At 44.0% G+C, this 25,015-nt stretch overlaps 1 long non-coding RNA gene across 1 annotated transcript in view; it reads left to right on the top strand.

Annotated features, from left to right (window-relative positions):
- The window catches only part of LOC102163100, a 47,678-nt gene extending 27,950 nt beyond the window's left edge, over positions 1 to 19,728 (top strand). Inside the window, exon 3 of the long non-coding RNA XR_002341721.1 lies at positions 18,998 to 19,728. This is a non-coding gene — a long non-coding RNA (uncharacterized LOC102163100). The remainder of the gene's footprint in view (positions 1 to 18,997) is intronic.

Genomic DNA, 25,015 nt, shown 5'->3' with positions numbered 1-25,015 from the left:
CTCGGGCCCATAATCCTTCCCCTCACAGAAACTTCCACAGCCTCCTCTCTTGGCCCAGGCCACTTGTGGGCCATTTTGGGTGCTGAAGTGGGTGCTGGTAGAGTGGAGCCCTCACTCCTCCAGGGTTAGTCATCCCCACCTGTGCTGGGGGCTCCATGTCTCCAAGGCCTCCCATCTCTGCCTTCAGATCCCTGGTCCCAGTGAGGTTTGGAGCCAGAAGTGAGCCCTGGGGTGTAGAGTAAGGAAGGGGGTGGCAGATGAGTACCCTCACTGCCCAGATAACTTGTTCATCTCTATTGGTGAAGTTTGCCCCTTTTGAATCTTCAGAGGGAAGGTTATTCCCCAAAGGAGAGTCAGGATAACTCTCACTCCAATCAAGGTGCTCTTAAGACTCTCATTGCGTCGCCAGGGCCAATGCATATAAGCTCTTTGCTAAGAGTTCTTGAAAAGCAACCCTTCTTCTCTTTATTGTGGGTATTCTTTCTGGAAGACACCTCTGTGGGAATGATATGAGTGTAGAACTGTCACAGCTACTTGTTAACATGACAAAAGAACCTAGAGGAACAGGGGTCACCAGGAGGATGCCGTCACCATGGAAGAGTAGAGAGAAGAGTTGGGTTCTTGGTGATATTGTCTGAATAGCTGGAGCAAGTCTCACCCAAAATCCATCATTGGACTTTTTAGGTACATGATCCAATGCATTCCTTTGCTACTTGAGTCAGTTTGGTATGATTTTATGCCATTTGCATCCATAACTTAGAGAATCTTGTTCTCCCAAACCAGGAGACAACATGGTGGCTGAGTGGGAGGTAGGGTATGCAGGAAGATGGATGAAGCAGAAGCTCTTAACCAAAGAGTAGAGGGCAGGGACAGTTTTGCTGGGAACACCAGGCAGGGGAGAAGACACCTTCTTGGTGAGAGTCACTGTTCTCACAGAGAGAGGGCAGTGTCTGTGTGGGTGCCCACATTGACAGACTCCCAGCCAACAGTGTCTGTTGGGTATATAGGGATGGGAAATGCTATAGAAGCCCCAAGACTCACAGGCTTTGGAACAAAGGGTCTGTCCAGTGGTTCTGAACATGGAACAAAAGACACAGGGAACTTGAAGAACTCACATAAGGCAGGCCCTCTTCTGACATGTGTCCAGCTTCCTGGGCCCAGCAAATCTGGCTGCAGATGGTCATGCCTGTTATCCTGGGGCCTCAGGGCAGGCCCTGCAACCATGGGTAACTATTCCTGTGGTAGAAATAGGGGTCAGGCTTTGGGGGAGGGAGGTGACTACTTCAGAGCTGGAGATACTGGTTTTGGCTGAAGGGCTGGCTAGCAGGGAGGTGAGCATAGGAAAGTTGAGTCGTGATGTATTTGAAGACATCTGTGGCTTTTAGGTCCCAATAAGGGTAGGTTTGGGGCATCTGGGTCAACCTCTCTTTTTTTTTTTTTTTACTTTTTGCCTTTTCTAGGGCTGCTTCCGGCGGCATATGGAGGTTCCCAGGCTACGGGTTGAATTAGAGCTGTAGCCGCTGGCCTACGCCAGAGCCACAGAAAGGTGGGATCCGAGCCGCGTCTGCAACCGACACCACAGCTCACGGCAATGCCAGATCCTTAACCCACTGAGCAAGGCCAGGGACCAAACCCACAACCTCATGGTTCCTAGTCAGATTCGTTAACCACTGCGCCACGATGGGAATTCCTGGGTCAACCTCTTTAAGATGACAGTATGTCTTGAACGGGCAGGAGGCTTCCAGGACAGCATGGCTGATGCCTCATGCATTCCCATGTGGGCTGCATGGCTGGAAAGCACAGGGACTCCCCTGAGGCCCCTTCTCCTGCTTTTCTCAGGATTGGCCTGCAGTAGGCAGGAGAGGCTGGGGATGATGGCTTGTTGTACACAAGTCTCCCCAGACCCACATAGAGTAGGTGAGAGGGCTCCTTTGTTACTTCTTTCAACCGGAAATTATATTCAGGAAATGACAGTAGCTTAAACAAGACAGAAGTACATTTCTGTCCCATATACATGCAGTCTGGGCCTAGGCAGGCTACAGTTGAGGTGGAAGCTCCATGATGTCACCAGGGCCAAGGTTTCGTCCACCTTTGTGTTCCACCATTCTCATTGTGGAGTTCAAGGTTAAAAGATGGCTAATGGGCCTCCAGCTGTCATGCCCAATGTCTAAATGGCAAGAAAGGGAAGGAACAGAAATATGAAAGGTCAGCCTTTCTCAAAAGGCCCCAGAGGACTTCCACCTATATCCCATTAGCCACCTCCATCTAGAAGTGAGGCTTAGATGGAGTTCCCGTCTTGGCGCAGTGGTTAACGAATCCGACGAGGAACCATGAGGTTGCGGGTTCAGTCCCTGCCCTTGCTCAGTGGGTTAACGATCTGGCGTTGCCGTGAGCTGTGGTGTAGGTTGCAGATGCGGCTTGGATCGCGTGTTGCTGTGGCTCTGGCGTAGGCCGGCGGCTACAGCTCCAATTCGACCCCTAGCCTGGGAACCTCCATATGCCACGGGAGCGGCCCAAAGAAATAGCAAAAAAAAAAAAAAAAAAAAAAGTGAGGCTTAGAAATGTAGCTTCTAACTTGGGTATATGAAGTAGGTATTTAAACCCAGTGAGGGTGTTCCCATTGTGGTTCAGCAGGTTAAGAACCCAACATAGTCTCTGTGAAGATGTGGGTTTGATCCGTGGCCTTTCTCAGTGGGTCAGGGATCTGGCATTGTCACAAGCTATGGCATAGGCTACAGATGTGACTCAGATCCAGTGTGGCTTTGGCTATGGCCTGTAATCGCAACTCTGATTTGACCCCTGGCCCAGGAACTTCCATGTGCCACAGGTGCAGCTGTAAAAAAAAAATTTTTAAATATATCTATATACTCTTAGATTGGAAGTATTGATATTGTCAATATGACTATATGACCCAAGGCAACAACAGATTCACTGCAATCCCTGTCAAGTTACCAATGACATTCTTCACAGAACTAGAACAAAATACTTTAAAGTATTTTACATTACAATACATTAAAGTAATTTAATGATGAGATCTATTCCATTGATCTATATATCTGTTTTTGTGCCACTACCATACTGTTTTGATGACTGTAGCTTTGCAGTACAGTCTGAAGTCAGAGAGCCTGATTCCTTCAGTTCCATTTTTTTCCCTAATATATCTTTGGCTATTTGGGAACTTTGTCTTTATGATTAAATTTGTTTCATGGCAAATTGAAACTAGTTAACATATAATATAAATACATATATAATACATGTATGTGAGAGAGAGAGATATGTATATACACATGAATATACACACATGCTTTTTCTCTTTCATGTAAATCTTCTCTGATCTTGAATAATTTCATTTTTGGAATAAACCTTATTTGTCATTACATATGTATTAGATACATATACAATTTATATTATAACTTCTTATATATTATATATAATATTTTATATATAGCAAATCAGGCTTATTCCAAAAATGAAAATTCAGTCAAGATCAGAAAATATTTACATAAAGGGAAAAGGGCATATGGCTGTATCAAGACATATAACAATGTATTTAATAATTCAGCAATCATTCCCTAAGAAAAAGTCCAAATATAATAAAAATGGGAAGAAAAAAACATTAACTGAGAGAAACATTTATCAAAACCAATAGCAAATATCATACTATTTACTGATAGGTTGAAATCATTTCATTAAAATTATCGGCAAAATATATTTCTGCTCTCATCATTAAATTACAGCCTATTTTAGAGATGCTAAAGAAATAGTTCAAGAAAAGAAAATATTTGCTTAATTGGCTATATTTGAAAAAAAAGACAAAATTATCTTTATTTGTGAACAAAATTATTGTACATCTAGAAAATCCAAGACCTTTTTGGCAACAGCCTACTAAGATTGATAAGAGAATTTAAAGTGGCTGAAAATATGATTTATAAAAAAAAAAATCTGTTCTTCCCCCTAATGAAAGCAAAAATGCGTTCACAATAGCTGTAAAATCTTTGAAATAATTTTAAAGAGAAAGATACAGAACTTATATGAGAAAAACTATGAAACTTAAAGGAAATTTAATTTGTCAAAATTTAACAAATAGAGAAATTTTAAATTCTTATATGGGAAAATGTAATACCATAAAAATGTCATTTTCCTCAAATTAGAATAGAAATTTAATGTGTTTTGGCCTTTGAGGGTTGGAGGAAAGAGATGGGAAGGAAGATAGGGAGTGAGACAAATGCCTTAAAATTTTATAGTAAAGAGTATAGTATACAAGTAAATTATTAAAATAAAAAGGTTAGGGAAATTGACCTACCAGATGTTAAATCTTATTTTAAAGTCACTTTAACTAAAACAGTCTGTTGGGAATGTCTTGTATTTATAGTCTGGCACAGTAAGATGAGTGAGCTTCCTGTGGCCACTGGATATCTGGAGGATGGCTGACCTCTATTTGCCAAGGCCCAAGAGGGTGTCTACAGAATGAATTTCCAGATCAGGGGTAGAGGGAGGGTCTTTCGAAGCCAAACAAGGAAACATTGCCAGTTTAAGAAAACTACAGCCAGAGGTTGCTGAGAGAATCCCAGAAGCAGTCAGCCAAGGAAAGGAATAGCATTTGGTTATCTGCCATACCCGGAGGCCATGAACACAAAATAAAAACAGTACCTCTCCTTCCTCCCTTCTACCCCTCCAACCCTGGAGGAGTCAGAGAATACGGCACAGAACAGTGAAGGAACTGGTCAGGTCCCCCATTTTCCACCACAGGAATCCCAGCATGAGGCTGGCCCCAGTGAAGTTCAGGGACAATCTCCACATCATGGAGGAAAAGACGTGGTGTGAAAGAGGGAGGTGCTTCTGCTTTCACCCTCTGGAGTGCATCTCTTACTCAGTCATGTTGTAATCAAGCACTAGTTGTAATCATCCATCTGTTCAGGTGTCTATTATGTATCAGCTCTTAGTCTGGGTACATGTTAGGTTCCTAGGGCTGTCATAACAAATTACAGTAGTCTAGACGACTTGGTTGTGAGAGTTAGTCTTTCACAGTTCTGGAGGCCAGAAGTCTGAATTCAAAGTGTTGGCAAGGCTGGCTCCTTCTGAGACTCTGAGGAAGAATCCATCCCATGCCTCTTCCAGCTTTTGGTGCCTGTGGGTAGTCCTTGGTGTTCCTTGTCTTATAGAAGCATTACTATAGTACCTCTGTCTTCACATGGCTTCTCCCCTCTGGCACTATCTGTGTATCTTCTCCTTTCTGTCTTTTACAAGGTTATTTGTCATTGAATTTAGGGACCATCTTAATCCAGGGTGTTCTTATCTCAAGAAGTTTACCTTAATGACAAATGGAAAGGCTTTTGTTCCAATGAAGGTCACATTCTGACGTTCTAGGTAGGCATATCTTTTTTGAGGGGGCATCATTCAACCCACCGTAGAACTATAGCAGGCATGTCAGTCACAGTAGCTTCCATAAATAGTCTCTCCTTCCTGTGAAGGAAGTGTTAAAAGTCTCTTGCTCAGGGAAAGGGTGTGTTGTACTTGGTAATGGGATCAGTTTGGTCACCAGACTCAATCTGCTTAGGGAGATTGTGGTGATGAATAGGACAATCAGACTGGCTCCTTTCAAAATTTAGATTGAGAATATGGTAGTTGAGAAAGAGAACAAAGAGAGTTGCCATTAGAAAGAGAACAAAGTAGTATAAAAATTACTAAGTACAATAATATCAAAATTCTAATGAGAAATATACAAGATTTATGTACTTAAAACTGTAAAACATTACTGAAGCAAATTAATAAAGTTCTAAATAGTAGAGAGGTATACCATATTCATGGATTGTAAGGCTCAATCTGGTTAAAATGTCAGTTCTCCTTAAATTGATCTATAAGTTTAATGATATTCATATGAAAATTCCAGCAAACTCATAAGGTGATTTAAAAATTTATATGGAAACATAAAGAGCCAAGACAAACTTGAAGAAAAACAAAGCTGGAGGATTTATACTATGTGATACCAAGATTACTACAAAGCTATGGGAATCAAGACATTGTGGTGTTGATGTAAAGACAGATACACAGACCAATGGAAAGAATCCAGAGCCCCAAAATAGACTCACACACATATTTTCAACACAGGCAATTCAGTGGGAAGAGGAAAATCTTTTCACTAAAAGGAGCTGGGTCAACTGGAAATTTATATACAACAATGAATCTCAATCCCCTACCTCACACCATACAGAAAAATTACTTTGAAATGAATCATAGGCTTATATGTAAAAGATGAAAGGATAAAGCTTCTAGAAGAGGGAGTTCCCATTGTGGTGCAGCGGAAATGAATCTGACTAGTATCCATGAGCATGTGGTTTCAATCCTGGCCTTGTTCAGTGGGTTGGGGATCTGGCATTGCCATGAGATATGGTGTAGGCTGGTGGCTACACCTCCGATTTGACCCCTAGCCTGGGATGGGAATTTCCATATGCCACAGGTACAGCCCTAAAAAGCTAAAAAAAAAAAAAAAAGCATCTAGAAGACAATAGGGAAATATCTTTCTGATCTCAAGGTGGACAAAGGTTTCTTAAATTGGATGTAAACAGCACTAAATATAAAAGTGACAAATTTGACTTCCATAAAACTAGAAAACTTTTGCTCACCCACAAATATCATTAAGGAAGTGAAAAGGCAAGCCGAAGACTGAGGGAAAATATTCATAGTACATATATCTGACAAAGGACTAGAATGTGTAGAATATCTAGATTTTATAAAGAGCGACTATTCATCCAAAAGAATATGATAAAACACAATAAAAATGAAAAATTTTTGAATGAGCACTTTTACAGAAGAGAATACCCAAATGACCAATAAGCATATGAAAAGGTGCTTAGTTTCATTAATCATAAGGAAAATACAAATTCAATGAAATACCACTACTCACCCCTTTGCATGCCTAAATTTATAAGACTAGCAGTACCAATTGTTGATGAAGGCATGAAACAAGTGAAACTAGTATGCTTTGCAACATATTGATACTCTATACCCAGCAATCTCACTCTAGGCATTTACCCAAGATAAACAAAACCAGAAGTTCACACAGACTTATACAAGGATGTTTATGCAGTATGATTCAATTTATATGAAGTTCTCAAGAACAGTTTAATCTGTGATGATAGAATTCAGAACTGTGGTTGCCTATGGGGGTGGGACAGATATGGGTTGACTAGGGATGGGGTGTGAGGGAACTTTCATGGGTAAAGGAAATATTTTTTATCTTGATCTGGGTGGAGATTGCATGGGTGTAGGCATAGATTAAAAACTCACCACCTTTGGGAGTTCCCGTTGTGGCTTATGGAAACTAATCTGACTTGTATCCATGAGGACACAGGTTCGACTCTTGGCCTCGTTCAGTGGGTTAAGGATCCGGCATTGCTGTGAGCTGTAGCATAGACCAATGGCTTATAGCTCTGATTTGACCCCTAGCCTGGGAACCTCCATATGCCAAGGGTACTGCCCTAAAAAAGGGAAAAAAAAAAACACCAAAAAACTCACTGCCTTTGTACTTAAGATTTGTGCATTTGTATGTAAACTACTGTATGTAAATTTCAGTAAGACAATAATAAGAAAGCAAGGGCCAGGAAATAGCTAGATCCCCATGCTGTCTTTACAATAAATTCCTCATTTTTCAGCAGGGCCTGACCTGGTCTCTGACACTTGAAGACAAAAGACCTTGTTCTCAAGCTGTGAGGATCAGGATCTGACAGGCTCCTTGCTAGGGACCATAGAGTAACTATCTGGGTCAAATAGGGCAGAGTGTGTGTGTACACACGCTTGTGTGTTTATGCATATTTCTGTTTTGACCAGCAAAGTGTTTTAAGCTTTTTGAATGTCATTGCCTTTGGATAGGACAGACACACTCCATTGTCAGCCCCCAGGGCCAGCACTTGGGGCATGGAGCTCCAGGGCCTGCTTGCTTTACCTCCTCTCTGGTGACCCCTGCTAGCCCCTGGCCCCCACCCAAGCCACGTGGGCTCATTGCTCACCCATTCCACCTCTTTTTGAGGCCCTTCTGGCTGCTCCCTCATAATCCTTACTCAGGACCCCTGATTCTTGGCCCTGCAGGCCCTTTACTGGGAGGCCCATGGGCAAGAAGTCAGGATAGGGTTGGCCATCCCCCTACTCTGTCCCTGTGGTCATTCCCTTCTGGGACCTCCTGCCTGGGCCCCAGCTTTGCCTGCCCCATGCTCCCCACGCCCTTGCTGAGTTGGGGTAACTTGCAGCCATCGCCATGCCAGGCCCAAGAAGAGAGCTGCTGGGAGGGGTTTTCATCATGAAGCCAAAGTGCCACCAAACAGTTCTGACCCCATCAGCCCTGTTGAAATGGGCTGCAAAGGTGACAACGTGTGATTCCAGAGAACAAGCCAGAGGATGGCTGACCGGGGGAGAGTGCTGTGTGCCTCAGCAGGGAGGAAATGACGAGCGCTGTGTCAGAGCCTCGTAAACAACATGACTTCACGCTTGTCCCGCACACACCCCTCTGAGGTCATGCAGACCCCGCCCGTCCCCTGGGCCTGCTGCACACAGGCCCTGACACCACGGGGCTGCGCACTTCTGCGGGGGGGTGCCTGCAGCTTGCGCAAGGACCATATGTGTGGGGGCCGCTCCAAGGGGACACACTGGCCCTGCCCACGAACTGTCAAAGAACCAGACAATTTTCTGTGCCATGCCTTGGCCTGGGCACTGGGGACCCATGAAGTAGCCCTTGCCCCTGGCTCTCCAGGCCTGGTGGGGAACACAGCTATGTGACTGTCCCATCACAATGCAGAGTGGCCAGCTGGTAGGGATAAGCCAGCAATATCCAAGGACCTGGGGCTGCCAGAAAGAGGGGTTTCTTCTCACCAAGGGCCAGAGAAGGCTTCTGGGAGGAGGAAATTTTGAACTTTGCCTTGGAGAAGCTTGCCAAAGAAAGCAAAGGAGAAGGACTTCAGGAAGGGTATTCAGAGAAGGCTGCTCAGAGGAAGAAGGCCAAGTGCAGGGGCCAGAGGAATGCTGACCTATCGGCCTCTGGTTTCCTACGTTCTATGTCCCAGAGGGACCCTGGGAGCCACATAGATTAAGAGCAGTTGAGCACTCCTGCTTTCCTGCTCCTGATTCCCCAAGAGCAAGCAGAGGGCATGGGGATGACAGGTGCTGCCGGCCCTCACACTTCCTATGACGGGGACACACCTCCTGGGCAGACCCCTGAGGCCCAGTGGTCCTAACAGAAAGTCCTGCCTCCCACAGCATCCACACTCTGAAAACCCTGACCTTCACCACCCAGGACCCCCAAACCCACAGGGTTCCTATAGTTGCCCCCCATGTCTGCTCTTCACCCTGGCTGCTCTCTCCCGGCCACATGGCAGGCAGCCAACATTTCTTGGGTCGCCCAGGGACAGCCCCTGATGTAGCTTCAGGTTCTTTGCCTGGATATGAAGAAGGGTGAGTACCTGGCAGTGTAGCCCCTACTCTGGGCCCCCGCTGTTAGCCAACCTCACCCCCAGTCATCTTGTTCATGTTCACGGCTGGCTGGCAGGGAGAGTGACTTCCCCCATGCAAGACTGGGAACCACTCTTGCTTGTGGCCACAGCTGGGGCACAGTGCAGCGGGGCTGGAGCTCAGAACCCGGCGTGGGAAGGCCCAGTCTGGCCCAGCCTGCCTGCCTGTGCAGCGAAGTTGGCAGGTGCAGACACAGCTGCCTGCCAGAGAAGCAGGAAGCTGGGCCTGAGGCTGAGCAGGGAGGGCAGGGAGGCCCTCTTCTGAAGTGTGGCTGCTGCCTGGCTCTGGCCACCCGTGGCTTTGTGGCAGGCCATATACCCCTTTCATCTTTAAAGACAAGCTGAAAATTCAGATTTAAGACCAATATCTTCTTCTTTTTTTTTTTTTTTCTTCTGCAGTTTGTGCTTTGGGGTTTTTTAAAAAATTTTTATTTTTTCTATTATAGTTGAGTAACAGTATTCTGTCAGTTTCTGCTGTACAGCAGAGTGACCCAGTCTTATATATACATTCTTTTTCTCACATTATCCTCTATCATATCCCATCACAAGCAACTAGATATAGTTCCCTGTGCTATACGGCAGGATGAGACCAATATCTTCTGATAGTAAATTGCGGGCAACCAATTCACAATGTTAAGATGCTCTATGGGGGCCAGATAAACATGACACTCTGGGCTGGCGTGGTCTCCAATAGCCATTACACCTGCTGAATCATGTGGCCTTTTGTTAAAATGTTACACCCAATTTACCAATGAGGCTACTGAGGCCCGACCTACGTGACTGCCTGCATGGGGATCCAGGTCTGTGCATTCTATCCCACCCCTTGGCCCCCTTCCCAGTCTGGCTGCCTTGCTGAAGGTTTGATGGTGACCACAAACTAAGCAGTTGCTGCTGCCCCTGCTCGCTGCATGATACAGAGGCTTGAGTCACCCCCTGTCACCAACAGAGCCCTGGATAGGAGTTTCCAAAGCTTAGTCCTGGCCTTTGGAACAGTCTGCAGGTCCTGGGCTGACTCCTATCTCATGCCGAGGAGAACGCACTGTCTTCAGGCTGGTTCCCTGGGCCCAGACACCACACATACAAAGGCTAGGCCCAGTGGGCTGCTCTCACCCCAGCCCAGAGCCTGCCCCAGGGATCCCGGCAGAAGCTGGCCTGCCCACACTTGGACCCACAGCCTGGACCTGTCTCAAGGAGGCTGCTGTTAACACCTTTCCAGGCCTTGCCTATCTGCTGCTCCCCACTCAGCAAGGAAGGGTCCCAAGGGCTCAAAGGCCGTAGTGTCCCCAGCTGAATTGCTGCAGCTTCCTTGGACTGAAAGTGCACTTCTCACCATGTCCCATAGAGCAATTTTTGTGCTTCTGGCTGAAATCAGGTGAGCCGTTCTACCTCCTTGTCATCATTACCCAAATCTGGAGAGCTCGTGTTTACTTGGCGTGATACAAACAGTGCTGAGCACCTCTGCTGCCCTGGTTCACGCACTCTTAGCATCAGTCCTCTGCGAGAGCTATCATTTTTGTCTTTGTGGTACAGAAATTGTCTGTGGTGATACTGGAATTTAGTGGCAGAATCAACTCTGGGACCCAGACTTATCTAGCCTCAGAATCCTTGCTTTTACTTTTTATGCATCTTCCCTCCCACACAGTTCTGGGTTCAAGTGTCTACCCCACCTGTCACTCTGTACCCCTCAGCCTCGGTTTCCTCCTCTATGAACAGACTAGCAATCCCCATGTGCAAGCTCATTATGAAGCTGTGAGGAAAGAATTAACACAGCAGGCTTAACTGCACAATCCTTGTATGTCCTCAGGGGAGCCTGGAACCAAGATTAACCCTTGGCCAATTCCTGGGAATATGTGGCCCTCAGAATTGGGGTTGTTTTTTTTTTTTCTCTTTCTTTCTTTTTCTTTCTTTCTTTCTTTCTTTCTTTCTTTCTTTCTTTCTTTCTCTTTCTTTTCTTTTCTTTCTTTGTCTTTTCCTTTTTGTTTATTTGTTTGTTTGTTTTTAATTGATGATGCTACATGTGCCTGGATCAATAGGGGGCATTGCTAAGAAGTACCAGCCAGGATTGTTCTGTGCAAACATAAAGACTGCTGATATATCTGGTTTCCCCTCTGGGATCCTGAGTTTTGGTTGCCATAGCAGGATGTGCCTATGTTGCTAGCTCTCTGTAAGAGTCTGAGATCTAGAGATTTGAGTGGCCTTGCCTGGACAGAGACATTTCATACATGTCCCTATAGTTCTCTGCTATAGAGAAAAGTGTGTCCTGTGTGGACCCAGTTGGGGAAGGACTTGAAAGCCTGTGCCTGACCTTCCTGGAACTTATCTGATGTACTTCTTTTTTGCTTTTACTCGGTGTCCTTTTCTGTAATAAACTTTAGCCATGGATATAATAGTATTGAGTCTTATGAGTTCTAGGATGGTCTTGAGGCCCCTAAAAACAGAAGCTTACAGGAAAGTTATATAAAGTGTCACCCATGGCTGGAGCATGGAAAGGGCCTCAGCAGTGGAGGCCAGGATTATCACTTCTGGAAATTCAGCCTGTTCCCAAATTTCCCTGTTGACCTCATCCCCTTCTTTTATCTCTGGTGGGGTTTGACGTTGGCCCTCAGTTCTGCTCTTTGCTTTCCTAATTGGATTTTAGCATTCACTCCCCCAATGGCTTCTTCAGAGCTCCCACCAGAGCATCCCAGATCAGGGCTGACCCATGACGTGATGGGTGAGATCAGTCAATTCCACAGCCCAACCCACTCCTGAGAGGTGATAAGGTATATTGCCAGGTAGGAGAGCAGGCCTGCAGGGGAAGGGAAAGGTCAAAAAGGCTGTGGGGGGAATTCCTGTCGTGGCGCAGTGGTTAACGAAGCCGACTAGGAACCATGAGGTTGCGGGTTCGATTCCTGCCCTTGCTCAGTGGGTTAACGATCCGGCGTTGCCATGAGCTGTGGTGTAGGTCGCAGACGTGGCTCGGATCCCGCGTTGCTGTGGCTCTGGCGTAGGCTGGCGGCTACAGCTCCGATTAGACCCCTAGCCTGGGAACCTCCCATATGCCGCAGGAGCGGCCCAAGAAATGGCAAAAAAAAAAAGACAAAAAAAAAAAAAAAAAAAAAAAGGCTGTGGGGTTTGAATGAAGCTCTTTGCACAAACTTAGACCATGTCTTTTCATGTCTTCTGGAGCCAGTGCTAAGACAGTGCTTCCCCATCCCAGAAAGGGTCAGTGTAACTGTGCTCGTCCTAAGGGGCCAGAGGGCTGTACATGGAATCAGGCCCTGGGAGGGAGGGGCAGATCTGAAACCTTGGGAAGAAAGGAAGAAGTGTGCAGACACAGTAAATATTGTTGAATCAATGGTGTCAAAGCCCACAAGTCAAAGACCACAGGAATATACAGTCAAAGACAGTCAACATCAAGGGAAATTACATATTCCAGAAGGACTTGTGGAATCTGGAGTGGGGAGGGGCTTTTAGAATGGGGGCTTGTACTGGATGTTTCTAAGGAGCAATTTGGGGAATGCAGCTCAGTTCTAGATTGGGTGCTGTAGGAAGCAGAGGGAATTTGGTGATTCTTAATAACATTTACTAAGGCAATAGGAGGAACAGAGATACTTAGAGTTGTCTTTGGTAAAGAAGCATTAGTCACTCAGGGGTCCGGGAGAAGACTGCTGGTATTTGTGTGGTTGCGTGTTTGCCTCAGTCTAGCTCCGCCATGTTCATGGGGTGGCCTTGCCTGATTATTGCTGTGTTCCACAGAAGTCGTTTGTGTTCACCGGGGAATATTATAGCCTCTGTGGCAACCTCCAGGTGCTGGGCCATTTTTCATGTTCTTGGTGTATCATCCAAGTGGCTCCGTGTTTTCCTATCTTCTGAGGCCACCTTTCTCCACCTCCTCTGGTTTCCAAGTGAAATAACCTAGGATGGTCCCTGCTGGCATTTTTCTGAGAATTCTTAGGAGGTATAGACTCATCTTGGAAATTGACGGCTCCCAGTGAATCACACCCCTCAGCATACCCTGGTGTAAGCTCTTCCCTCAGAATGTTGGCTGAGCCTGTTACTTGTTTTAACCAATAGAATGAGTCAGAAGTGACTCTGGGCCAGTGACAGTCCTGAGCCTGTAGAAGGCCCAACAGGTCCTACTTTTGCACCCTTGAGAGCTGGATGTCAGAAGTCTGGCTTTTCCTGCTGGAAAACCTACTGGGAAGGACCACATGGAGGGAGAGGCTCAGGGAGAAGGAGGAGGACCAAGAAACTGAACAGCAGTGAATGTGGAGGCTTCAGGGGTGTGACTGCCGCTGAGCCAGACTGGCCAGCCTCTGGCAGCTGGAGCCATACTAACCGAAGCCCCATCAGATGAATGAAGAAACCACCCTGACTGTTTGGCTTCAGCAGACGTCACGCAGAGCTGTGCTCTATCTGAACCTCTTGGCCTTTATTTTCCTTTGATGACAGTGTGAGAACAATATTTTGCTGTATCTTAACATTCTTTTAACTTTCTCTTACTCTATCATCAGAAGTCGTGGAGGAGTTCCTGTTGTGGTGCAGCAGAAACGAATCTGATTAGTATCAATAAGGATGCAGGTTCAATCCTTGGCCCTGCTCAGTGGGTTGGGGACCTGGCATTGCCATGAGCTATAGTCTGGTGTAGGTGGCAGACACAGCTTGGATCCCATGTTGCTGTGGCTGTGGCATAGGCTAGCACCTGCAGATCTGATTCAACCCCTTGCCTGGGAATTTGCATGTGCTGTGGGTGCGGCCCTAAAAAGAGAAAAAGAGAAAGAAATCATGGAAATGCAGTGATAGGTTGCAGCTGACACTGGCCTCAGAAATTAACACAGTGCAGAGTAGACAAACAGGAGAATACATGCCCCAACTAAGGACAGCCCTGCTTGGCCTTTAGGTTGACTTTGGCTTTTGTGGTTTATCATTTTGAAACTTCTCATCTAGAGCAAGTATTTTCACTCAACAAATCAAGAATTTCATACTCCCTGAGTAGTAGGAGGTCTTCTTAGTTTTCTGTTGCTGTACACAGCAACAGAAATGAACCCAAAGCCTAGTGGCTTAAAACAATGTGCAGGAATTCCCGTTGCGGCTCAGCAGGTTAAGAACCCAACATAGTGTCCATGAGGATGCCAGTTCAATCCCTGGCCACTGGGTTAAGGATCCCGTGTTGCTATGACATAGGACAGCAGCTGCAGCTCTGATTCGACCCCCAACCTGGGAGCTTCCATATGCTGCAGGTGTGGCCCTAAAAGAAAAAAAAAAAGCATCATGCAGTTATTTTCTCACAGTTATTGTGGGTCAGGAATCAGGTGTGGCTTATCTGGTGCTGCTGACTTAGGGATGCTTACAGAACTGCAGTCAAGGTGTCTGAAGGCTCGACTGGGAAAGGATCCACTTCCACGCTCACACACATGCTTGTTGGCAGAACTTGTGGATTATTAGACTAAGGGCCTCAGTTCCTCACTGGCTGTTGGCCTGAGGCCATCCTCAACTCCTTACCACATTGGCCTCACCATAGGCAGCTCAGGACATGGCAGCTGGCTTCCCCAAAGTGAGCAAAAGAGAAAAAAGTGCCAGCAAAAAAGAGTGTGTGGGCAAGATGGGAGTTTTGCCATCTTTTACAGGCCTAATCTCAGAAATGACATCCATCATTTCGCTGCATTCCATTTTTTAGGAACAAATCACTTGTCCAGGCCTCTCATGAAGTGAGCTGCAGGGCTGTGCCCACACTCCAATTCACCAGGCAGAGATGAGAACCAAAAGTGGCAGTGACCAGCAGCCACTGCATGTCCAGAGAAGGGCCAAAGCTTGTCACCACAGCTGTTGCCTCCCGGGGTAGAGGCTGATGTTTCAGAGCATCTTGCCTCTTGGAAGCTAGCCAGTCACCTCACTGGGATTCAATCCAAGGTCTCCTCTGGCAAGATGGAAGCAAGTGGTAATCACAATGCAATGACTATATAGCTGACCCTTGAATAGTAGGTAGAGGGGGAATTAGGGGCCCTGTCAAAAACCTGCTTATAGCTTTACAGTTGGCCCCCTATATCCAAGCTTCCACATCTGTGGATTCAACCAACCTTAGAATGGTACATATTTACTGAAAAGAAAATCCAGGTATCAATGGACCCGTGCTGTTCAGACTGTGTTGTTCAAGGGTTAACTATAGTGGGGTTGGGGTCATACTCAGGCACTTTTGGAAACAGGCCACATTTTCGGATGTCAAAATGGATCAAGAGATTTAAACCTACCCTTTGTCCTGTTAACCTCCCCCCCTTCTATGAAACTCAAGAATTAGGACAAATCAGAAAATCATACCACATTCATTTTTATTTTTTAATTTTTAATTTTATTTATTTATTTTTTCTTTTTAGGGCTGCACCCTTGGCATATGGAAGTTCCCAAGCTAGGGGTCAAATCGGAGCTACAATTTCCAGCCTACACCACAGCCACAGCAACACAGGATCCAAGCCACGTCTTCAAGCTACACCACAGCTCACGGCAAAGCCAGATCCTAGACCCACTGAGCAAGATCAGGGATTGAACCTATAACCTCATGGTTCCTAGTCAGATTTGTTTCCACTGCGCCACGATGGGAACTCCCCACATTCATTTTTAAATGGTCTTATTTTAGTTCACAAAGAAATGTGAATATTTCAGCATATTCATATGATTATCTCCAGGAGGTAGAACTATAGGCAAAGTTAATTTTTATCTGCATATTCTATGATGAAAATGAGTTAATTTTATATTAAGAAATTATTTTACCAACATATATTGGTAAACACATATTTTACCAACATATATTGGCAGTTCATTATTTAAAAAGCACATATAGGAGTTCCTGTCGTGGCGCAGTGGTTAACGAATCCGACTAGGAACCATGAGGTTGCGGGTTGGGTCCCTGCCCTTGCTCAGTGGGTTAACGATCCGGCATTTGCCGTGAGCTGTGGTGTAGGTTGCAGACGCGGTTCGGATCCCGCGTTGCTGTGGCTCTGGCGTAGGCCAGTGGCTACAGCTCCGATTGGACCCCTAGCCTGGGAATCTCCATATGCCATGGGAGCGGCCCAAGAAATAGCAAAAAAAGACAAAAAAATAAAAAATAAAAAATAAAAATAAAAAAATAAAAAGCACATATAGAAGCATTTAAAATGGTCAAGGCTTGGCTTAAGTATTTATGACATAGCCATACAACAAACCCTTATGTGATCATTAAAATGGTGCTTGCAAAAATTTTTTTGAAAAGTTTTTAGCAGCACAGAGAAATCCTTATAAATGAGTTTAAAATAAAAATTAGATATCATTTAGAAAAAAGATTCAGTTACCTATTAAGGTTTGGCTTCAATTGCAATGAAGTTTTCCCCACACCACCAAGCAACTCTCCAACACCAGCTGGGTGTCCTGCAGTTCAATGTGATTCTGACACTATCCACCTGGAAAGTGCCTCAGATTCCTCAGGTTAAGGGCTCAGTCCTCCAGGCTACCTTCCACTTCAAAGGCCAATTCCAAGTCTAGGGTGTTAACGGTACTTCTGACTGACCGGCAATAAATCAGAGGTTGCCATGACCCCCTCCTTGGGTTAGATTAATTTGCTGGAAGGGCTCATAGAACTCAGGAAACTTGTTTACTCACAGGTTAATTAATCCTTTGGTTACTTACAAAGGATTTTAAAGATGCAAATCAGCAGCCAATGAAGAGATACCTGGCAGAAGCCCCAAATGAAGGAGCTTCTGTCTCCTTAGAGTTTGGGCCCAGTCTGGTCATTGGAGAAGCATTCTGGTCCACTAACCTGGAAGTTCTCTGAACTGCTCCCTCCCCTACTGCAAACCCCCTTTTTGGGTTTTTATGAAGGTTTCATTATAGAGGCCCAGTTGATTAAATCGTTGGCTATTGGTGACTGATTCAACCTCTGCCCTCCCCAGAAATCAGAGGTGGAACTGAAAGTTCCAACCCTCTGTTCAAGTTGGTTCCCCTTGCAACCGGCTCCCATCCTTAAGTGTTTTCTCAAAGTCACCTCATTAACAGAAACACAGTTGAGATAGAAAGGGGCTTGTTAGAAATAACAAGAAATCCACTTTACTTTTATGACTGTTTTCAGGAACAGAGGGCAAGAAGCTAAATATTATAACAAAAGATGCTCCCATTGCTCTTGTCATTTAGAAAATTCCAAAGGTTTTGGAAGCTGTAAGCCAGGAACCACGGACAAATGTATTTTAGTCATTTGATGACCAAGTGTATATTTCCTTTAAAGCACAATAAATAATGCACATATGAAGTCAGCTGGACTCAATTTACATATTCAAATCACAGTTAAATCAACAAATACTAATGTCTGGTGTGCTGTAGACATCTCACCAGTGTTTTGTTAAGACTTTTTTTCTCCAGCCAAATCAGCTAACTGGTCTGAGCAGCTGCTTTTGGGGGGGCTGGGTTTGACTGGGAGAGGCTGATTGGATCATCTAATTAGGGTTTGATATAACAATTGGTTAGATTATCTGGATTTGATTACCTTTGGTTGAATACTTTGAGTGATTCATGCAACTTGGGGTTAGACAAGAGTGTTAGTTTACAGGTGCCCAGGAACATACACTGAAAGAAATACACCAAGGTGTAACAGTGGTCATCTTTGGATTGTGGTAATTTTATGCTATTTTTTATACTTGCTATAGATACTGTTTTTTCCTACTTTTTTAACTCTCCTTTTGCCTGTGAGATGTCTCTGTCTGTGACTCTGCAGTGCCTTCCTTTGGGAGAAGCATACTATCCGCCCCACTGACTTTGGACTTGGCCACTGACTTCTCAGCAATGAAGTGTGGGTACAAGTGACACGTACGCTGTCAGAGCAGAGACTTTAAAAGCCATTGTGTGGTTTGACCAGTTCTCTTTTCACTGCTACAAGAACAGCATGTTCCAATGGGACTGATCTGTCAACCTGCATCTGGAGTGGAGACACATAGACAGAGTCTGCTGACCCACTGCCAGTATTAAACATGAATGAGAAATAAACCTTATTGCTATAAGCCACGGAGATTTAGGGGATCATTTAGGGGATCATTGTGGCCTATCTCAGTGAAAGCTGACTAATGCTTTCTACAAGTAATATGCATATAATCATTTTCTAAAAATTATTACAATATATGACACTCTCTAGGTATTTAATGCTTTTTTTTGTTTGTTTTTTTTTTTTTGTCTTTTTAGGACTGCACCTGCAGCATATGGAGGTTCCCAGGCTAGGAGTCAAATCTGAGCTACAGCCGCCAGCCTACACCACAGCCACAGCAGTGCCAGATCCAAGCCCTGTCTGCAGACTACGCCGTAGCTCACAGCAATGCTGGAACCTTAACGCACTGAGTGAGTCCAGGGATCAAACCCACATCTTCATGGATACTAGTCAGGTTCTTAACCTGCTGAGCCACAACAGGAACTCCCTAAATCTCTTTGTCCTTCCAGAGTTTGTTTTATGAAAACAAGCCTTGAATATTCTCCCTGCTTCTAGTAATGGCAGCCTGGTTTTCCCACAGGGAAGCAACCCTCCTCCACAGCCAGCCCAGAAGGTTTGATGGGCTGATCCACACCCATGACTTCAGGACTTAATGTGTAACCTGGACTGTGCCAGTCAGAGCAGCAAGACCCTCTGGCCTCAGCATCTGGCTTAGAGCATCATATGACCCTCAACAAGCTGTAACACTGCATGTTTACAAACCACTGCCAATGGAATATGGGCGGAAGTAGTGAATGCTGAGAGTTCCCTGGTGGTCTAAGAGGTTTAGGACTTGGCATTTTTGGCACTGAGGCCAGGGTTCAATCCCTGATCTAGCAACTGAGATGCCACATTGAGTCGCTGTGTGCTATGGCTGAAAAAGGAAAAAAGAAGTGGAGGATGACACTTTTAGGCTTGCAGCCTAACAGGTGGGATTGTTGGAGACCATGGAACAGCTGAGCTCTGCAGAAGGCAAATATCTATGGACACAGTGTTCTAAAGTACAGAGTCTCCTTTAGAGACATGATAAAAGGACTTATGTATTAACCATGTTATTCTGTACACAGCTGCACTATATCTTAAGGATACCCCCTTTGATATCACTAAGAAGATAACTTTGTTATATTGCCTATGCCTGTTCCTGCCCACTAATCTCGTCACCTTCCCTACAGGTGTCATCACCTTCCTTAATAAAAGTCATGTGGGCTAAAGCCTAGGTGCCTTAGTTCTGCAGAATAGAGTGCCTCCTGGTCCCCCACTTTCTAAATGTAAGAGTCTTGTGTGTTTTGTTATACTGCACTGTCCCTCTTCCAGGATTCCCCATTGCCCTGCAGTGCTGGACGTGGCATGGGATATTCTCTCTGTAGCTTTTCCCTGATCGCCATAATGCCTCACATTGAAAACGGCCACAGAATGGGAGGATCCTGGACAGCTTGGTGACTACTTGGAGCAAAGCCTCCATTCCTCAAACACATTGGACTTTAATGTGAATAAGCAGTGAGTGACTTCAGGATTTACATGTTACCATGGCAAAGTCTAGCCTCCTCTGACAAATATATGACCCAAACCCAGGCCAGACTAGAGTCAGCCAGGAGGACTTCAGTTTGGAAAGAGTTACATACTCTCTTTTTCCTGGAATTGCTAAGCTAATAGGCTTTCAACCTGGAGTGCTCAGCCCATCATTCATTCATTCATTCCACAAGTGTTTCTTGAACCCCTAAAATACTCCTAGCACCAGTCTAGGTTCACAGGCCAGGACATAGGGGTTCAGATTCATAGAAAGTGTGCTAGTTGTTAATGTTGTTGACTAAATATTTTAAGCTCTTTACCTCCTGACAGAGTGCACGGTGGGGACCAGCAGGTCCGAGAATGAGGCTAACAGAAAAGAGCCAAGCTAAGAAACAGAGCCTTGGTTTAGACTGCTGGATATGCCCACAGATTTAATAACCTGGATGAAGTGGACCAATTTCTTGAAAGACACAATCTGCTAAAACTGACACAAAAAGAAACAGACCATCTGAATATGCCTATATTTATTGAAGATATAGAATCAATAATCAATAACCTTCTAAATCAAAAAGAACCAGGTATAGATAAGTTCACTGGTGAATTCTACCAAACTTTTAAGGAAAATATACTAATTATCTCCAATCCTTTCCAGAAGATAGAAGCAAAGGGGATACCTCCAAACCCATTCTATGAGGCCAGCAGTTCCATAATATCGACAGTAGATAAAACATAACAACGGAAACTATAAACCAATATATATCATGAATATAGATTCAGAACTCTTCAAAAAAATTAGCAAATTTAACTCAACAATGTGTAAAATTAATTAAGCAGCACAATCAAGTGGGGTTTCTCTCAGGTATGAAAGGCCAGTTCAACATTTGAAACTAATGTAATCCATCACACCAACAGGTTAAAGAAGACAAACTATATGATCATATCAGTGCAGGAAAAAGTTATGGCAAAATCTAGCATGATAAAAACACTGAGAAAATTAGGACTAGAAGAGAACCCCCTCAAATTGAGGGAAAACATATTAAAAAAACCCTATAGCTAATGTCATATTTAATGGTAAGAAACTGAAAGTTTCTTTTTTTAACAGTTTAGGATTAGGAATAATGTTTTATTCTTTCTCTGCTCTCTCATCACTGCTTTTCTACATCATATTGAGAGTCCTAGCTAAGGCAGTAAGAAGAAGGAAATAAAAGGTACACAGATTGGGAGGGAAGAGATGAAACTGTTCACAGATGACATGTTTGTGTATATATAAAATCCAAAAGAATTGACAAAAACAGTCCTTGAACTGATAAGAAATTATAGCAAGTTTGTAGGATACAAGGTCAGTATGAAAAAGTCAAACACCTTCCTATATACCAGCATTGAACAATTTAAAATTGTATCAATTCAAAGAAACCACAAAAAAATGTCCTTACTAGCATTTATATTAACACTTCCTCAAAACGAAGTATTTGACATAATATAACAAAATATGTACAAGATCTACATGAGGAAAACCATAAAACTCTGATGAAATAAAAATATATCTCATGTTCATGGATATGAAGACAATATTTTCATGATGATAATTCTTCCCAACTTAAGCTATAGATTCAATGCAATCGCAGTCAAATCCCAGCAAGTTATTTTATGGAAATCAACAACTGATTCTAAAATTTATATGGAGACGCAAAAAGGCCAAAATAGCCAACACAATATTAGAGAACAAAGTCTGAATACTGATAGTACACAAATTTAGGACTTTGCATAAAGCTACAGTGATCAAGACAGTGTAGTATTGGTAAATAAACAGACAAATTGATCACTGGTATAGAATAGAGAGCCCTGAAATAGATCCACACAAATATAGTGACCCACATAAGCTGATTTTTGACAAAGCAGTAAAGGCAATACAATGGATAAAACTTTTCAACAAATGGTTTTGAAACAAATGGACATCCACATGCAAAAAAAAAAAATAAAGGGGGAATCTAAACACAGACTTTGCATCCTTCACAAAAATTAACTCAGAACAAGTTATAAACCCAAGCTGGGAAATTTGTGGCTACAAAGTCTAGCGCTGGTTTCAACAGTCAGGAGTCAAAGCAAGACCACAGAGTCTCAGAGATGGCGTCACCACTATAGATCTGTCACTTACCTCAAACATCACAAACCTAGCATGTCCAGTCTTTCTCCCTTGGGTCTCATCCCGCCATCTCCTGGCTCAAGCTGGAGGCATGGGGCAAGAATTCTCTTCTAAACTCGCAGCTTGGGTTGTGGGATGGAAATCCTGTGAAATTGGACTGCGATGATCATTATACAACTATAGATGTGATAAATTCATTTGAGTAATAAAATAAATAAATAAATAAATAAACTCGCAGCTTTAGAATCACTAATGTCAGAGCCCATTTCTTCCCTTCATTGCCAGCCCCTTCACACTTACCTTCACTCCTGGAAGGAGGACCTCTTTCTTGTGAATCTTGATGAATGTGATAGCCACAAGCACCAAATACTCAAAAGCAAGGCCACCAAGGTGATGATGGCTGGAGTTTAGGAAAAAGCCTTAAAGCCTAAAATGGGAAGACCCAGAAGACACAATGAGGGGAGCTGGCAATAGAGCACTGGCCTTCTTTGTAGAATCTATGGACTGGGTGCATAACTGCATGCATGTCACCTCCTCCGGCTTTAGTGAGAGTCACACTTTTCGTGCAGATCATCAGATGGACTTTGATAACCAATTATCTTTCCTCCAAAGAGTGGATTGAAACCATATTACTGGTTGTCCCTGAGATGATTTACAATAACATTTGTTTCAATGTAGATTTGAAAATTATGGATTTTCTTTTAAAATAGGTGACATAATATTTCATTTAAAATAATCTCAGACTGGAGTTCCCATCGTGGCACAGCAGAAACGAATCTGACTAGGAACCATGAGGTTGCAGGTTTGATCCCTGGCCTCGCTCAGTGGGTTGAGGATCTGGCGTTGCCGTGAGCTGTGGTTATGTTGCAGACGCGGCTCGGATCTGGCGTGGCTGTGGCTGTAGCGTAGGCTGGGAGCTACAGCTCTGATTTGACCCCTAGCCTGGGAACCTCCATTTGCTTCGGGTGCGGCCCTAAAAAAGACAGAAAGACAAAAATAAGTCAATAAATAAAATAATCTCAGATAAATCATTGTATTTCAAATTAATCAATGATTATAAAGTTCGGTACATGGTGACTTATTGTCAAGCAAATGGTAGCATGTCTGAATTTCTAAGATATGTGGCTTCCCAATAAGAATTCACCATCAGACATTTTCCCTGTGTCTTTAGTGAAGGCATAGGGTCTCACCTAAATCTTCACTAAAAAAGAGTAACTAGGAGTTCCTGTCGTAGCTCCGCAGTTAACGAACCCAACTAGCATCCATGACGATGCAGGTTTGATCCCTGGCCTTGCTCAGAGGATTAAGGATCTGGTGGTGTTGCTGTGAGCTATGGTGTAGGTCGAAGACGCAGCTCAGATTGGTCATTGCTGTGGCGTAGGCCGGCAGCTGTAGCTCCAACTGGACTCCTAGCCTGGGAACTTCCATATGCCACCGGTGCGGCCCTAAAAAAAAGACAAAAAGGCAAAAAAAAAAAAAAAAGAGAGAGAGAGAGAGTAACCAGACCCCAATTCACATGTTTCCTCCCAAAGGTGTCCTGTAATCTCTGGTATTTGTATTTTAATCATAACATGCAAACTATATATACCAATTTAAAAGCAAAAGAAAAAAATGTAGCATACGAATAGTCTTCAACTAAACATGTGGCCTCTGAAGATATCTTTCATCAGAGATATGTTATATAACTATATTTTTAAAAAGTCACAGGTCCAAGTAAAATACTTAACTGTAAAACTCTTAGAAGATAACATAGGAGAAACTCTAGATGACCTTGAGTAGGATGATAACTTTTTAGATATAACATCAGAGACATGATTCATGAAAAATAATTGACAAATTGGACTTCATTAAAATTAAAAACTTTTGCCTTGTTTTTTTTTCAAGAGAATGAGAAGACACACTGGGAGAAATATTTGCAAAATGTATATCTGCTAAAGGATTGTATTCTAAAATACATTAAATAAAATGTCTTTAAACTCAGCAATAGGGAGTTCCCTTCATGGCTCAGTGATTAGCGAACCCAACTAGCATCCATGAGGACTCAGGTCCGATCCCATTCAGTGGGTTAAGGACTCAGGTCCGATCCCATTCAGCGGGTTAAGGATCCGGCGATACAGTGAGCTGTGGTGCAGGTTGCATAAGCAGCTCGGATCCCATGTTACTGCAGCACTGGAGTAGGCTGGCAGCTACAGCTTCGATTGTACCCCTAGCCCAGGAACCTCCATATGCCTTGGATACAGCCCTAACAAGACAAACAAACAAACAAACAAAAAAAACCAACAAACTCAACGATAAAAAGTAAACAACCTGATTTTTAAAAAATGGTCAAAAGACTTTAATAGACATCTCACCAAAGAAGAAATACAGATAGCAAATAAGCATATGAAAAGATGCTCATCATATGTCATCAGGGAATTGCCAATTAAAACAACGAGATATCACTACACACCCATTAGGATGACCAAGATCCAAAACACTGCCAAAGCCAGATGCTGACAAGTATGTGAAACAACAGGAACCCACTCATTGCTAGTTGGATTGCAAAGTGGTACAGTCAATTTGGAAGACAGGTGGCAAGTCCTTACAAAACTAAACCTGGTCTTATGGAGTTCCCATCGTGGCACAGTGGTTAACGAATCCGACTAGGAACCATGAGGTTGCCAGTTCGATCCCTGGCCTCGCTCCGTAGGTTGAGGATCTGGCTTGCTGTGAGCTTTGGTGTAGGTCGCAGACGCGGCTCGGATCCTGCGTTGCTGTGGCTCTGGTGTAGGCCGGTGGCTACAGCTCCGATTAGACGCCTAGCCTGGGAACCTCCATTTGCCGCAGGAGCAGCCCTAGAAAAGGCAAAAAGACAAAAAAAAAAAAAAAAAAAAAAAACTAAACATGGTCTTATAAAATCTAACCATC

The sequence above is a fragment of the Sus scrofa genome, chromosome 2, assembly GCF_000003025.6.
Source record: "Sus scrofa isolate TJ Tabasco breed Duroc chromosome 2, Sscrofa11.1, whole genome shotgun sequence".
In the NCBI taxonomy this organism is placed as follows: Eukaryota; Metazoa; Chordata; class Mammalia; order Artiodactyla; family Suidae; genus Sus; species Sus scrofa.
Note: the sequence above shows the minus strand (reverse complement) of the source record. Positions and strands in the feature narration are given on the sequence as shown.